We start from the raw sequence: 17,622 nt of genomic DNA, 5'->3' as shown, positions 1-17,622 counted from the left end.
CATGTAAAGCCAAAGCCTGTGATCACGAGGTCTGAAGCTGCCCGTGTGAATCTTCACATATCACACTACTCTGTGAGTGAAAATTAGTTGTTCAATTCATTTAGCGTAGCGCAAAATAGATCTGAAAGCCTGTTCTTCTGGGGAAAGCGTGCGTAACCAAGCAGACAGTGAATAACGACGGCGTCCCTATAGGCTGTTTGCCCCACCAGTAGTTTCTCCCTTAGTTCATTCTTGCTGCCTGGGATACAGGAGAGAGAGGGCAGGGGCTGGAGAGATGGCTCAGTGGTTAGAAGCACCAGCTGCTCTCCCAGAGGACCCAGGTTGGTTCCCAGAACTCACATGGCAACCAACAACCATTTGTAGCTCCAGTTCCAAAGGACCCAAAGTCCTCTCCTCTTCTGGCCTCCATGAGCACTGCATGCGCATGGTGCACAGACAGACATAAAGGAAAGGTATCCATGCACGTAAAATGAAGATTAAAAAACTGGTGTTACAAAGTAGAGTTTGAGAGGAGGAAACAACGACAGGCCCAAAAGATGCTCACCTTCTCAAGAAGCCTCTGCAGAAATTCCTTTTTTAATATTTAAAGCTATTTGCCATCCTAGATTCTTAAAGTCCTCCAAACAAGGAAAAGACAAGACTGTCTCCCACAACCTCATTGTCAGTTTGCCTCTGGTTCCTAAACACTCTCCAGTTATCAAGACAGAGAGATGGTACTTCCTGCTCTTACTCAGGAGTCCGCTGGCTGCTGACCATCTGTAACTCCAGTTCCGGGAGCTCTTGTGTCCTCTTCTGCCCTCCTGAGGCTCTTGCCTACATGTGGTACACATTAACCCATGCAAGCAAACACACATACAAATAAATAAATATTTTTAAACTTTAAAAAAACTATATTCAATTATGAACATGGGCAGTGGCCTCAGGAGAGATAAGGAGCAGAAATTATTAGGAAAATACAAATAAACAAACAACCTCAAGAGCAAGAAGACACTTATCTAGAAATGCCATCCTGTTTTCGTTCACCCTAAGACCGCATATATCCAATCTTGAGGCTCTGCCTTCCCGGGCATGGCTTCCTGGCTCGGCAATGATTCTAACCAGGCCTGCCCAGCACATGTGACCATGTGAGGTCATCCATTTACACCCGTCCACTCTCCCGGGCACACTCCCTTCATGCAGAGCCACCATCTGAGCATAATGTCGGTCAGAAACCTGGGATCCAGAGAGACTTGGCAACTGTCTTAGAATTCGATTTTAATTTTCTGACCAAGGTTAGTTTTAGAACTCTTACACATAGTGACAAATAACCCTAATGCAATACCAGGAAACAAGCAATGGCCACCTTTCCCTGTGGTCATCTCTCTGAGTACTTTCTTTTAAGGGAATTTACAATGAAAGCCTGTTGGTTTTCAGCACTAAGGAGGCAGATAGAGTGCTCAAGATGGAGACTTGGAGGCCAAGCTGTACTATATTCAAAAATCAAGAGGAAGAAAAGAGATGGAAGGAGAGAAGAAGATGCACGATGGTATCAGTATAAATATATATGCGTGTATATATATTAAGTATAATATATACAAAGTGATATAAGAATGAGGATGGTCAATTCAAAGGTAATATATCACCAGTTCATAGCTTATAGTTTATTATTGACATCTCATGATTTTTCCCTTGTTAAAATTCATTTTATTACACTTTTCAAGTTTTCAGGGTTGTTTTGTTTGGTTGGTTGGTTCGTTGGTTGATTTTTTGTTTGTTTATTTGTTTTTGGTTTTTTAAGACAGGTTTCTCTGTGTAGCCTTGACTGTTCTGGATTCACTTTGTAGACCAAGCTGGCCTCGAATTTACAGTGATCCACCTGGCTCTGCCTCCCAAGTGCTGGGATTAAAGGCTTGCACCACCACCACCCGGTATTTTCAGATTTTTTTTTTTTTTTTTTTTAAAGAAAACCTTATATGAATCTCTTTGGGGGTGGTTGTTTTGTCTAGTTTCATTTATCCCCCAGCAGAACATTATTCAAACTGAGACACACACCCCCAAAACCTGCAAAGGTCGTGGCTTGGTTTTCTTCTAGGCAATCTGCACCTTCACTTGCTTTTAAAAATATATATATACCAATTAAAGCCTGGGCCTTGCACAGTTGCTGCTCCCTTGGTCCTGTTGCACCTGTGTATTTTCAAGACATCATACACTGTTCTATAAACTAATTGCACTTTTAATTTCCACCATTTCCCATTAGTAATTTAAAACTGCGTGCTCTGGTTAGAAATCTGAAGTAAGCAAACTGGGTGCCAGGAACCACTTTTACACATTTGGCAGATTTTTCCCCCTATAGACTAAGGAGCTGAGGGCCTCTGCTGGCAATTTTGCAGCAATGCATGACTTTTTTTTTTCCCCCCCCTTCTTCTTCTTCATGATAATACTGCCTCTGGGAGGGATGAGGTTACCTACTTAATCTGAACTAATCCTTTTTACTTGGAATCCTTTAATTGGCTTCTTAGAGCTTTATTGATCCTGCCACATTTCCAGCAATTTGAGTCTTCCATGCCACAACAGCTCTTTTACTAGCATGAAAAAAGTACTATTCATCAAAAATTACATTTTTATACTTTTAATCTTTTAAAATAGACTCAATTTAGCCAGGCGTGGTGGCACAGGCCTTTAATCCCAGCACTTGGAAGGCAGAGGCAGGTGGATCCCTGTGAGTTCGAGACCAGTCTGGTATTTCTATAAAGAGTTGCAGGACAGTCAGGGCTATTACACAGAGAAAGCCTGTCTCAAAAAAAAACAAAACAAAACAAAAAGTAGATTCAACATGTTCATATAAAATGCCTAGATTTTCCTTTAACATATATACATGTCTGTATATCTTCATATGCAAATGTGTTGGTAAGTTTAGACAAACAGAAGATACAAGTGCCTCCTCAAAACATAGAACATGGAGCTTAATATAACATTGAATGAAATGTATGGACATAATCAAAGATATTTCTCACTATTCTGAAATCTAGGATTATTTCTATGTGATACGTCCCTACCTAGCATTGGGAGCCAAAATGTTGTCAAAATGCCTAAGGCACGCTTGTAAAACTTGAAGATTATTTATGTACAGCTATCATGTCCATTAAATATTGTTTAGTTTCAAACTGTTATTCAAACTGAGACCCCAAAACCTGCAAAGGTCACAAAGAAGGCCAGTACAGGTGCGCATGGCTTTGTTTTCTTGTCAGTAATCTTCACCTGCTAATTATTTCTGGAAATTAGCAGGGGAGTGGACGGGTGTAAATGGATGGCCTCACGTGGACATACATGCTGGGAAGACCTGGTTAGGATCATCGCTACGCCAAGAAGCCATGCACGGGAAGGTAAACTCTCAAGAGTGGATATATATGCGATCTTAGGGTAAATTACGCACACTGAGGTTTAAGCTTGGAAATACAACCACACTGGCTACCCTCATCTTACATCTATCTCCTGTTACTCCTCTGTGCACTGGCCCCAATATAGAAATTTCCAGATGCTTACCACTAGGAGGCACCTTAGGTAGCATGGTATCTAGCCATGATCCTGCATCTCTAGATTTCAAACCACTCAAAGAACTGAGAGAAAGCAATAGCTACGAAGTTATCTGTCTGATTCACTGTGCATCGGTTGAAAGCCTGGCCTTGGCTCCTCCAAGAGATGATAACATTAAAATTAAGGAAAGGACACCCAACATGGTGGCTCATTCCTTACTCTACAACAGAGCGAGTTCCAGAACAGCTAGGGCTACGCAGACAGACCTGTCTTGAAATACAAAAGACAAAAACAAACAAAACAAAACAAAACCTAAGGACACCAATACTTAGCAGTCCCTCACCGTGTGTCTGATTAAAATTCTGCCTCCATGGCACTGGCCCCGACTTAGCTGAGATTTTAGCCTTCATTTTCCTGGCCTTCAAAAATGACTGGTATACACACTCATCAGGAACTGATTGTGATGTAATAAGTTCCCAAGTTCGGTAGCTTAAAGTAGAAATCTTTCTTTCACGGTTTGAATGGCTCTAGGAATGAGGAGCAGTTTGGTTTGGTGGTTCCAGCTCAGGGTGCCAAACCAGGCTCCAGCCAGCTGAGATTTTGCAGTTTCCTGCAGCTTGGCTGGCGCTGGAGGATTTGCTTCCAAGCCCAACCACAGAGCTGTGGCAGGCAGCTTCGGTGCTGTACACTACATGAGCCTCTCTGTAGGATTACACACAACATGGCTTTCCCCAAGTGAAGTGTGAGAGAGAGAGAGAGAGAGAGAGAGAGAGAGAGAGAGAGAGAGAGAGAGAGAGAGAGAGAGAGAGAGAGAGAGAGTCCAGGAGAAAGCTGCAGCTATTAACCCAGCAGAGGATTGCTACCCACAGTATGCAAGGAACTAAAAAACTGAAACTGTCATGTGATTGATAAATGTGTTAAGGAGACAGTTCTCAAAAAGAGCACAAATGGCCAATAAATATATTTAAATGTTCAACATCAGAAAAATGTCAATCAGAATTGCATTAAAGATTCTACCCCTACACATATGTAGATGATGGGCTGCCCAGGCTTCATGTGGGTCCTCCAGTAAGGGAGCTGTCTCTGACATGGACTCTGTTGCCTGTTGTTTGTTGTTTGTTTGTTTGTTTGTTGGATTTTTTGTTTTTGTTTTGAGGCAAGGTCTCTCTGTGTTAGCCTTGGCTGTCCTGGACTCCCTTTGTAGACCAGGCTGGCCTCAAACTCACAAAGATCCACCTGCCTCTGCCTCCCAAGTGCTGGGATTAAAGGCATGCACCACCACCGCCCGGCTTGTTGCCTACTTTTTTATCACTTTCCTCTGACAGGACTGCCTTGCCAGGCGAGAGGGGAAAAGGACAAACTCAATCCTGATGTGACTTGATGAGCTGGGGTGGGGGGGTAGGGGCACCCCTTTTCTGAGGAATAGCGGAAAACAATGAGGGAAGAGAGAGGGAGGGTGGAGCTGGGAGGAGAGGAGGTAGGGGGCTACAACCAGGGTGTAAAGTGAATAAATAAATTCATTAAGAAAAAAAAAAGATTCTACCATGGCCCATTCACAACCATGACACTAATGGCGATATGGTAAAGGGGAATTCTTGTACACTGCTAGTAAAACTATAAACTAGAGCCGGGCGTGGTGGCGCATGCCTTTAATCCCAGCACTCGGGAGGCAGAGGCAGGCGGATCGCTGTGAGTTCGAGGCCAGCCTGGTCTACAAAGTGAGTCCAGGATGGCCACGGCTACACAGAGAAACCCTGTCTCGAAAAACCAAAAAAAAAAAAAACAAAACAAAACAAAACTGTAAACTAGTACAGCTACTGTGCAAATCAGTAAGGATGGCCCTAAGAATACCCAAGGGACTCATAAGTCAGCACACCACAAAAACACTTGCACATCCAGACTCATTGCAGCGGTGTTCAAAACAGCTAACTTACGGATGTATGTGTATTAACAGAGAAATAACACAGAAAGTGTAGCGTGAATATTCAAGCAAGTTTATCATACACACACACACACACACACACACACACACACACACACACACACACAAGTTTATATAGCCACAAAGAAGAACAAAGTTATGTCCTTTGCAGGGAAATGAGTGGAACTGGAAGTCATCATACTAATCAAATGAGTCAGACTCAGAAAGACAAAAATCACATCCCTGTCTGAGCTCTAGATTTTACAAGACAGAAAAGGACGATACATATTGCCTAGGAAGTAAGAGCAGAGAACGGAACCAGGGGCCACTGGAAAGAGAGTATAAACACAGTACATGTGTGAAAACATCGGAATGAAACCTAATTTTGTTCAAATGGCATGTCTTCCTAAAAAATAGAGATACACAGCTACGATTACTGATTTCATAATTTTTATTCAATTTTTTTTCCTAGTTTATTTTTGCCAGTGGTTGTTAAGTTACATACTTCTGATACTTGACATAAAAGCAGAAACACGGTGCTCCTACACAAACAGCCATTTGCATTTGTCTGGCTTCCCTTTGGTTTTGGTTTTGGTGATGGTTTAAACTGAACTCATGGATTTGCAAAGATAAAACAAAGGCTTCACCACTGAGCTGTGCCTCCTGTTCTTAACCTCTCATAAAAACAAACCTCACACAGTCCCCAGGAGCCATGATGGCCATCTGTTGAGTCTTCCTATATTTGGGGTAAAGTTTTTCCCTTTTCTTTGTCTCTTCCTTTTGAGTTGCTGCCCAGAACCTAAGTTTGCATTTTCAAGAGCTCTGGGCTTCCTTTTTGCTCTCCCTGCCATGTGGCTGCCTGCTACCATATGGCTGGCCTCTGTGCAGATTAACTCAAACAACATGGCTTTGATTTCTTCTTTATTGCATTCCTTACCAGGCATCTACCAAGGTTTATGGCTTGCCTGTCCCGAAGATTTTCTTTTAAACTCTAATAAAATGCCTCGAGTTTCAAGAAAAGAAATCTCTACAGATAGAGTAGCTGGCTTAAGAGATATGCAGTGTAAACGCTGTATACAAAATGGCAAGTTCTGGAAACAGAGTATAAATCCCAGAACATGATACTTCTTTAATATGTTTTAGTTGAAATGGAATCTTATCATTTTCCTCCTACTTTTCCTCCCTCCAGCCCCTCCCATCTCTGCTTTGAACCCCTCCTTGTACCCCCAACATGCATATAAGTATGTATTTACATACATGCACAATGAGATATATATATATATATATATAAAACCTGGTTCTTTGTGTACATAGTTTCAAAGCTGAGCACTCTTCATTGGATAACCAGTGATGGGCTCATTACTGAGAGAGATTAATTCTCCTTCTCCCAACAGTCATTAACTGCCTATATAGTTCTTTGTCTGTGGGTGAGACCCCTTGAAACTTTGCCCCTTCCACATTAGCATTCACATTGAGATTTCCCTTGTTCTGACCTTGTTTCTGCAGCCATCTCAGGAGAGACTGTTTCATAGCAGATTTCCTGGTGTTCTGGCTCTTTCCATGTCCCTCTCCCCTGCCTTCCATATTTTCTGAACCATAGATGTGGGCACTGTAGAGTTGATGTAATTGGACCTGGACTTTCACAATCTGCTAGTCTCTTTACTGTGTCCAGTTGTGGTTTTCTATGCTGGTTTTCATTTGCTGTTGTTTTCATTTCAGCCATCACCAGAGAAACCTGCTCTTGCAGTAGATGGGAACTAACATGGAGACCCACAGCTGGATGATGGGCAGAGAATGCGAGACCTTGGAACACTCAAAAACTCTTCCCCCTTAGGGCTCAGGGAACTATGTGGAAGATGAGAAAAGATTGTAAGAGAGTGGGTGACACACCAAAGAAACATTGTCTTCCAAAAGCAACAGGGCTGGTGTCCCAGAAGCTTCCCCACCCAAAGAGACCGTTGCCTGGAAGACAGTCTAGGTAGGCGTGACTCTCACAAAGGAGCTTCAGCATTTGGGAAAGGGCATTAAAACACATACAAGGTCTGTTTTCAATTCAAAGTAAATATAAGTTTTGAAATTTAAAATATGCTTATAGCCTGGTGGTGGTGGTGCATACCTTTTTTTTTTTTTTTTTTTTTACTTATTTTTTATTTATTGCATATGAGTGCTTTATCTGCAGAAGAGGGTACCAGATCACATTATAGATGGTTGTGAGCCACCATGTGGTTGCTGGGAATTGAACTCAGGACCTCTGGAAGAGCAGGCAGCACTCTTAACCACTGAGCCATCTCTCCAGCCCAGTGGTGCACACCTTTAACCTAGCACTTGGGAGGCAGAGGCAGGAGGATCTCTAAGTTCAAGGCCAGCCTGGTCTACAAAGTGAGTCCAGGACAGCCAAGGATACACAGAGAAACCCTGTCTCAAAAAAATTAATTAACTAATTATACTTATAAAAATAATATTTAAATGAGTGTTTAAATGTATTTTACTATTCAAAAAGTTTGATTTTGTTTGAAATTAACATGTGATTCTTCCTGAAAAGTGGAATATTTAATATTAAAAAGGTCTACTAGCCTCAGAGTCATTTTGATTTGCATATCCCTAATGTCTATGGATGTAGGACATTGCTTTAAGTACATCTCCACCATTAGAGATCCCTCTGTTGAGAATTCTGTTTGGCTCTGTAGCCCATTTTTTAATTGGGTTATATGGTTTGTTGGTGTTTAATTTCTTGTGGTCTTTATATATTTTGGATATTAAACCTCTGTCGGATATAGGGTTGATGAAGAGCTTTTCCCATTCAGTAAGCTGCTACTTTGTTCCAAATGACTCTGAGATTCCATCTTATACCCATCAGAATCACTAAGATCAAAACCTCAAGTGACAGCACATGCTAGCAAGGATGTGGAACAAGAGGGACACTTCTCCATTGCTGGTGGGAGTGAAAATTTGTACAACCACTTTGGAAATCAATCCATCAGTTTCTCAGAAAACTGGGAATGGTTCTACCTCAAGATCCAGCTGTACCACTCTTGGCCGTATACCCAAAAGATGTTCCATCATACAGCTTGCTCAGCTATGTTCATAGCAGCTTTAGTCATAATAGCTAGATGTCCCTCAAATGAAAAATAGATAGAGAGACGTGTCATGGCTGCCTTCTAGTAAGTGTGCACCCATGTTAGGTAAGCCCACACTTGGAAGCCCAACGAAGTAAAGTTGCAACTTGGTTGTGGAGGCAACAGCTTCTCCACTCCCTTGGCCATGGCAGCTTCTGGAAACGAAATGAATTAACCAACAACATGCAGGAAGCACAGAATAGCAATGAAATCCTCAAACAAGAAAAAAAAACAGCAAGAAATCCTGGCAGTGAAACCCTGGACTATAAAGATCACCATTTCTTTAATACTGCAAAACTTCTGCATTGGCTCTACTAAAAATGGTGATGCTTGCCTGATCAGGAGGCAACTTGGAAGGGATGGGTCTGATACTGGGGAAAGTGGCTGGTGAGACCGTGACCATTGTGGACAGTTTTGCTTTGCCTGTAGAGGGCACTGAAACCCGAGTTAATGCTCAGGCTGGCGCATACATAGAAAATGCTAAACAGGTTGGCCACCTTGAAAATGCAATTAGCTGGTACCATAGCCACCCTGGTTACGGCTGCTGGCTCTCTGGGATTGACGTCAGTACACAGATGCTCAGGCAGCAGTTCCAGGAACTGTTCGTAGCAGTGGTGACTGGCCCAACCAGACCAATATCTGCAGGAAAAGTGAGTCTTGGCACCTTTAGGACATATCCAAAGGGCTACAAACCTCCAGATAAAGGACCTTCTGTGTCCCAGACTATCCCACTTAATAAAGCAGAAGATTTTGGTGTACACTGAAAACAACAGTATGCATTAGAAGTCACATATTTCAAATCCTCTTTGGATCGTAAACTGCCTGAGCTTTTTGTGGAATAAATGCTGGGTGGATTTCCTGAGTTCCTCTAGCTTGCTAACTCATGCTGACCACATCACTCTACACCTACACATATGTAGCAGATGTGCAGCATGGTCATCATGTGGGTCTCCTAAGAACAGGAGTAGGGGCTGTCTCTGAGTCTGTTGCCTGCATTGGATCCCTTTCCTCTACATGGGCTACCTTATCTGGCCTCAGTGGGGGAGGATGTGCTCATTCCTGCTGTGACTTGAGGTGCTAGGGTGGGTTGGTACCCCTTGGGGGCCTCCCCTTCTCTGAGAAAGAGAGAGGGAATGGGGTGTTATGGAAGTTTTGGTTTATATGTAAACATGTTTGTGTTTTACTCCCAGGTGTGGGATATGGGGCTGCCTCAGGAGAGGGTGTGTGATGTTTGACTCATGCTGGAGTCTGGTCTTTCCCAGTGGGAATAAATGTCGGACCCAAAGAGAGACTTGGGGCTTTGAGAAGGAAGAAGATTACCAGTGCTTTCCCGCAGTTGCTGTTGATGCAGTGTGATGAGAAGTTGGAGACATCCTGAAATGAGCATTAGACTACTTGCCCCCAAGGAACCCGACGACCCTAAACAGCAGGAAGTAGCCAAAGAGACCTACATCCCTTCTCCCCACTAACCTTCTTTCTCTCCTACCTGCTGTTGGGGTGTTGGAAGGGATTAGGGAGGAGTGGGGAGAAAGAGATTTAAGGAACCCAAAATAATGGGGGGAAAGGAGTGAGTAAGGGGAGATGGGCATAAGGGTGGACCAGGAGGAGAGGAGGAAGGACGCTGGGATCAGGCTGTAAAGCGAATAAATGTTTTTTTTTTTAAAAAGAGAACATAGAGTATTGCTGTGATAGAAAAATAGAAAGAAAGAACATTTTGGGGGCTGTAGAGATAGCTCAGTGGTTGAGATCACCTGTAGCTCTTCCGAAGGATGCTTGTTCAAATCCCAGCATGGCACACAATAGGCACAACTTCCTGTAACTCTAGCCTCAGGGGATCTGATGCCCCTCTTCTAGCCCCTGATGATACTACTGGACACAGACACATACAAATGAGTAAAACGAATAGTTTTTGAAAAGAAAAGAAAATTCTGGGCAAGACCTAGTAGCAATGTCTCAGGTCTCATTCTATCTAAAAACCACCGGGAAACCCAAATCCATTTACACTTATTTCAGTTAGACAAACAAAGCAGCAACATAAGTGCTGAGAAACACGATTCCACAGATTGTTCATAGTAGTAAAACACTGACTGCCTTTAACAGAAATGTATCTGAATCTTTTGTATACTTAAATGTTTTTAATAACCATGCTTTTATTCTCCTGCATTTACGCTCAACAACATGTATAAACAATGGATTTGCCCAAGTGTGGTGTCACACACCTTTAATCCCAGAATGTAGGTAGTAGAGACAAGCAGATCTCTGTGAGTTCAAGGCCAGTTCTGGTCTACAGAGAAAGTCACAGGACATTCAGAGATACATTGTAAGACCCTATCTCAGAAACAGGAAATGGGAAGTAAGATCAAGGAGGAGGAAGAAGAGAAAGAAGGAAGGATGGAAGGAGAGAAACTTAAGGAAGAACTCAAGTAGATCATAACATAATCAGGATGCAATCTTAGTAAAGCAAAAACCATTTTAATTTACAAAATTTCGCTATTTTTTTAACTTTGGGTTCTCTCTCTCTCTCTCTCTCTCTCTCTCTCTCTCTCTCTCTCTCTCTCTCTCTCTCTCTCTCTCTCTCTCTCTCTGTCCTGAGGTTCCAAGGTCAGAGAATGTGACCCTAATCTTACTTAAGGAGAGCCAAGGTTGAGACTACACATAGTGGAAAGCAAGGCTGAAAGACGGAATGGCCATGATACATCTCTGACCGTTTAGCTGCAGTTAGATATCTAGAACGTATCTCTGCATCTTTCATTTATTACAGGATATATATATACATATATATACATACATATATATACACATACACACACACATATGCTTCTTTGCTTAAGCAAAATTGAGCCATTTGTGATAACACTTAGAAAATAAGGGTATTGTGAATAATACAGTGCACAAACAGATTGGCAGAATGCTGGTAGGAAGGTAAATGAAGGCTCTCAACTAATTTCTAGAATTAGGGAATATGCTACGTTCCATGTAAAGTCCTGGAAGATGTGGTCATAGCAAGGTTCTGGATGGTTTTCCCAGGGTCTTCACATTGGTGTGATCTAATCACAGGGTCAATGTCAGAGAAAAGCAAGAGTTTAAGTCTGAAGACGTGAAACGTGAAAGCTAGTTGTAGGGACTGGGTAAAAGAAGCAGAGGTAAAATAAAGGGCTCTAAAATGTGGGAAAGGAGCTATAAAACCACAGGCAGCCTCTCACAGAGCCCTCACACCTCTGTCATCTTTACAAGGAGCCTGCATGACCAACTTCACTTTTGCCTTCTTAGTCAAGGTTTTATTGCTGTGAAGAGACACCATGGCAACTCTTATAAAAAGAAAACATTTCATTGAGGCTGGCTTACGGTTTTGGAGGGTTGGTCCACTATCACCATGGCGGGAAGCATGGCAGCACACAGGCAGACACGGTGCTAGAGAGGAACTGAAACTTCTACATCTGGATCCGCAGGCAGCAGGAAGAGACTGTAAGACAAAATAGGCCGGTCATGAGCTTCTGAGACCTCAGAGACTAACCCCAGAGACACACTTCTTCCCAAAATGCCACACTTACTCCAACAAGACCACAGCTCTCAATAGTGCCAGTCCCTGTGAGCCTACAGGGCAAATTTCATACCAACTACCATATCCAATGATGCTGACTTCCAAGTTCTAATTGATAAAACTAAGAAACAATATTTTTTATTCACTTTGTATCCCAAGCATAGCCCCCTCCCTCTTCTCCTCCAAGTCCCACACCCCCTCTCTCTTCTCTCTATCCCTCTCCCCCTACTTCTCAGAGAAGGGAGCCCCACCACCACCAACCCACCCTGGCACATCAAGTGACATCAGAACTGAGCACATCCTCTTCCACTGAGGCTGGGCAAGGCAGTCCCGCCAGAGAGAAGTGGAGAAAATATTTTTTAAACTACATGCAACTAGCAATTTGTTACAGCAACAACAGGAACACTGATATAGTTGTATACTTCATGAAAATAATTTTTGTCACTCAATATCCTCTACACAATTAAGAGAAATGAAATTGTGTCCTTTGTGAGAACAGCGAGGCGGAGGAAGACACTCCAGGTTTCCTGTCAACGCCTTAGGACAACAGGATGACAGCCTGATACACACTAACAGCTTCGCTGTTGCATTGGTGGCAACAGCTCAAATATGGTTTCTCTACCTGCAACTAATGACACTACTGAGAAACACTGATTCTCCAGCAAAAAGCAACACATCTAACACAGAGTCTAAATGTCACAATTTTTCAAATGTAAGGCCCATAAGGGAAATGTATAAAGTTGAGGCAGGAGGATCACGAGTTCAAGGCCAGCCTGGGCTGAATAGTAAAATCCAGTGTATTTTCTTAATGTAAATATATCTGACACGTACAAAATCCTACAGTATATAAATTAGAAACATATGATATCATCTGAAATAGAATCAAGTATGCGGCACCAGATGTAAATGTTTTTATTTCCTCGGATGATGGGATGAGATGAGAGCCTTGCCCAAACTTTACTAATGCATGGCTTGGGCTGAGCCCAGAGTGTCTCTATCTATCCCTAGGCCTAGGCCTGGAAGCTTCTAGCCTGCATACAACCTAACCTTCTGCAAGGTTGGACCTTCCAGCCTCTATCTGCTAACCTAGGGGTAGAATGTTTTCAGCCTCCAAGACTCACTGCTGAACAAACTCACCCTTTCCAGTTCTTTCTGAACTCTGGCTGGCTGGTTCAATTCAGATGTTCTGGCCTAAACTCTTCTCCAACGTGACTAATTCAAACTGGTTTCTGTTGGCTTCTCTGTATAGATTGCTCTACCTGGCCTCAAACTAACTCTGGCAATATGTTCTAATGTTCTGGCTCTTTCTAATTCTCTGGTTCCTCTGTCATCACATATACCTAGCTTGTTCCCTCTGCAACCTGTCTCCGTAACACTGTCCCAGCAATCAACTCCTGGTTTAAAAAAAAAAAAAAAAGAAAGAAAGAAAGAAAGAAAAGAAAAAAGAAAAAAAACGTTCCTCTCTTCCTGCAATGTTCTTCAACAGTGTCTCCTTTACTGTCTTATTCTCATGAGAGTTGGACATATTGTATCTCTGATTCATTCTGTCAAATCTTTCTTTGATTCATCCCTTTGTCTGCCCCTCAATTAGACTTTCAAACATGGCTGATTTTTTATTCTATAAACTAGCCTAACCTTCATTGTTTGGGATCAAAGGTGTGTACTAAGGGAGTGCCTGTATTCCAGCCAGAATGTGTGTGTATTGCAGTCAGATCACATAGCCCTAGAAGGTCTTTGGATGTGATTCCTTGACAGAGCAGCCATGTTTCTGAGTTAAAATTTTTCTATACATCTGGATAAATAACACCAATAAATAATATTGGTAACGTGTGTGTGTGTGTGTGTGTGTGTGTGTGCATATAGAGAGAGAAAGAGACTGTCTAATATAATAGAAAAACCAAAGAGCTTTATGTTTGCTTCACTTTTTTCTCTTTAATTTTATTCACAATATGTAAAATAGGTTGAGAGGTGGCTATATAGCCAACTTGTTAATTGCTCTTTGAGCAAACTCTGAACAAGTTGTCACTATCTAAATAATGAACAATTGTAGATGTGATTTCAGTATAACATTGACTTTTATGTCTGGAGAAATATCATATCACTTCAATTGCTTTCAGTCAGATGTGACATATTTTCTATGGAGATAAATATGTTTTCAATATGCATAGTCTTAATATGACAAACTATTTCTTTTTTTTTATTAAAGCGAATTATCACATCGCAACAGCTAATCTCCCAGTTGTCAGCTTCATAAGTATCTGAGCACTCATTTACCCTAGCATTTTGGTTTTTAAAAGCAATGTTCAATGAACACAAGTGCATTTCCATATTTTCAAGGCAGATTCCTCCTGATCTACCAGACATAACTGCCTGCCCTCACACCGTGGAGCCCTATGGCTCTTGTTCCTCTTCCTGTCACATCTGTTCACAGCAGCTTTTCTTCCAACTGCCTCATCTCTACCCACAGGCAAACGAATGAAGCTGTCCATCCCCAAGCCACAGCAAATGGCCCAGTGAGTAAATTATAATCATCCATTAGACTTTATTGCTAAAAAGAGAGGGGGCAGTGAAGACTCCACTATTGCTTGCATTTTTTGAATCTTGAATTCATCTGAGTAAGTCTAAAGATTTACTCCTAGGACACCCAGTTACATTCAGTGCATTCAACTTGCAGCCAAAAAGCTCTTGCTTGGTTGTTTGTCTTTATAAACTTGATTATTTTTTAAAATCCTAAAAGTAGAAAAAAAATCACACACCCAAATTAACCAGATCCAAAGTCTATGTATCTAAATGAATAGTTTTAATAGCAATAATGTAATAGCAATGTGGACCTTCATGTTGGAGCTTACACTTTCATTATCAAATCTTTTTATGCATTTACTCTATCAAAAACAAAATTATGAATAACTTACTATCTAAATAAGGGATAATTGTGCATGTGATTTCAAAAAAAACTCTCATAGCCAGATGTGGTGGTGCACACCTTTAATCCCACCACTTGGGAAGCAGAGGCAGGTGGATCGCTGTGAGTTCGAGGCCAGCCTGGTCTACAAAGTGAGTCTAGGACAGCCAAGGCTACACAAAGAAGCCCTGTCTCAAAAAAAAACAAAAACAAAAAACAAAACAAAACAAAAAGCTCTCATTAAGTGTACCTGGGACCAGAATATGTTTTCTGTAGAGGAATTTTATTCCATCAACATGACTTCTCTGGCAAGAGATCACATCCAAAGACCTTCTAGGACTATATGATCTTACTGGAATTGAGACACACTCTGGATTACAGTATGATCTGGCTGGAATACGGACACTCCCTTAGTACACATCTTTAGTCCCAAACAATGAAGGTAAGGTTAGTTTATAGAAGGCAGCAGCCATGTTTCAAAGTCTAACTGAGGGGCTGACAAAGTGATGAATCAGAGAAAGAACGGACAGAATGAGTCAGAGATAGAATACACCCAACTCTCACAAGAGCAGGACAGGAAAGAGAGGCTACTTAAGAGCAGCCCAGGGAGAGAGAGAATTTTTACTGAGAGTTGATTGCTGGGCCCTAGAGTCTCTGAATTAGCGGAGAATAGGAAATGGGGAACACAACCCAGAGACCCCTTGGAGAGCTTTGGGTAGAGACTGAGGGTGTCACATGTTAACAGGCACATCCCAGGCATCCCGCCTCAGCACCAACTACACTTTCTTGAGACCCAATACCTCTTGCAAAAATAAAAGTTCCAAGTTTTCATTAATACAGCTAGCAACTATAATTTAGACATTACACTTATAAGAAAATAATTTTTTTTAAAGCAAAGAGATGGTGTAAGACACCTTTAATGCCCACATTCAAGAGGCAGAGGCAGGCAGATCTCTGTGAGTTTGAAGACAGTCTAGTCTACAGAATGAGTTCCAAGACAGCCAGGGCTACACAGAGAAACCCTGTCTTGAAAAAAAAAAAGAAAAAAAGAATTATATAATATTGACTTACTTCTAGATCTTACTTTTCTCTGATTTCCATATCATTGTAATTAAGTATTCAAAATGCTTAGCATCAAAGAAAGCATTAGTAGTAACAACATTTTGTGGATTTTGTTGTGATTGTTACAAATTTTAAATATGGGGCTGGAGAGATGGCTCAGAGGTTAAGAGCACCGACTGCTCTTCCAAAGGTCCTGAGTTCAATTCCCAGGAACCACATGGTGGCTCATAACCATCTACAATGTGATCTGATGCCCTCTTCTGGCATGTAGCTGTACACACAGGCAGAGCACTGTATACATAATAATAAATAAATCTTTTTAAATTTTTTAAATATGGCAAATGAGGTCATGAAGATACTTAGACTCTAATAGGATTGAAAAATACAATAGGCAGCACTATGAGCACAATCAACTTTGGGCTAGGAAAATCAGGCACACCAAGTAAAAGGAGAGAGAGAGAGCGAGAGAGAGGGAGAGAGAGAGAACTCTCAATTTGAAGAATTAAAAATGTGCAACAATTGTGGAAATCAGTATTGACATTACTCAAAAGACTGAAAATAAAACTACCATATGGCACGCCAATGTCATTTCTGGGTATAGCTCAAGGACTTGTAAGTTAAGATATACAGAAATACTTATAGATCCATATTTATGGCCACAATATTCACAATAACCAGGAGCCAGAACCATCTTAAATGTCCATTAGTAGGAAAATGGATAAAGAGAGTGTCACAAATATACACAGTTAAATTTTGTATAGCCATAAAGAAAAATTAAGTCATGACATTTGCAAAAAATGGAAGTAACTACAGATCATCATATTAAGGAAAATGAGCCAGACTCAAAAGACAAGCAGTGTTTTCTCTCATATGAAACTTAGATCCTAAAAGTATACATATAGTCATATATTTTTTTATATATTCAGTAATGTCTTTGTGTGTGATATATGTGTTTATAAGTCATAAAAATAGAAATCAGATCCTAAGAATGAGAGGAAGAGATCTTATGGGAAATAGAGAATGGGGTACATAAAATAGGAAAGCAGAAAACGGGGGCCAGAGAGGAAAGGGACCCAACTAGAGTGGGGAGGGTAAATGGAGGAGGGCAGAGGGCGAGCAAAGCAAAACAGCACGTGTTCATTAAGATGTGTTGATCCTCCTAGCACTCAGGAGGCAGAGGCAAGTGGATCTCTGTGAGTTCGAGGCCAGCCTGGTCTACAAAGTGAGTCTAGGACAGCCAAGGCTACACAGAGAGACCCTGTCTTGAAAAACCAAAAAGAAAAAGATGTGTTGATCCAACCCATTGCATTGCACACTAAGTCAGATATTTATTTATAAAAACATCCCATGTGGTTAGTGACTAGTGATGCACTGGATAATCACATCCTCGGTGTCTCTGCTTTCTCCAGTAAACTCAGAAGTGCACAGAAGTGTGTTTGTGAGAGCCTCACAAAGTGTGGAGCCATCCTGGCAAGTATTCAGGGAGAGAGGGAATCTTACACACTGCTAATGGAAATATGAACTAGAGCCAGTAGCATGGAAATCCACACGGAGATTCCTCAAGAGA

The 17,622-nt window shown here is 41.6% G+C and overlaps 1 pseudogene; it reads left to right on the top strand.

The window, feature by feature from the left end:
• Positions 1-9,928, top strand: part of LOC127196093 (COP9 signalosome complex subunit 5-like) — a 66,807-nt pseudogene extending 56,879 nt beyond the window's left edge.
• The last annotated feature ends 7,694 nt before the right edge of the window (positions 9,929-17,622 follow it).

Source organism: Acomys russatus, chromosome 12 (assembly GCF_903995435.1).
Source record: "Acomys russatus chromosome 12, mAcoRus1.1, whole genome shotgun sequence".
NCBI lineage: Eukaryota > Metazoa > Chordata > Mammalia > Rodentia > Muridae > Acomys > Acomys russatus.
This window is presented reverse-complemented; position numbering and strand designations above follow the sequence as displayed.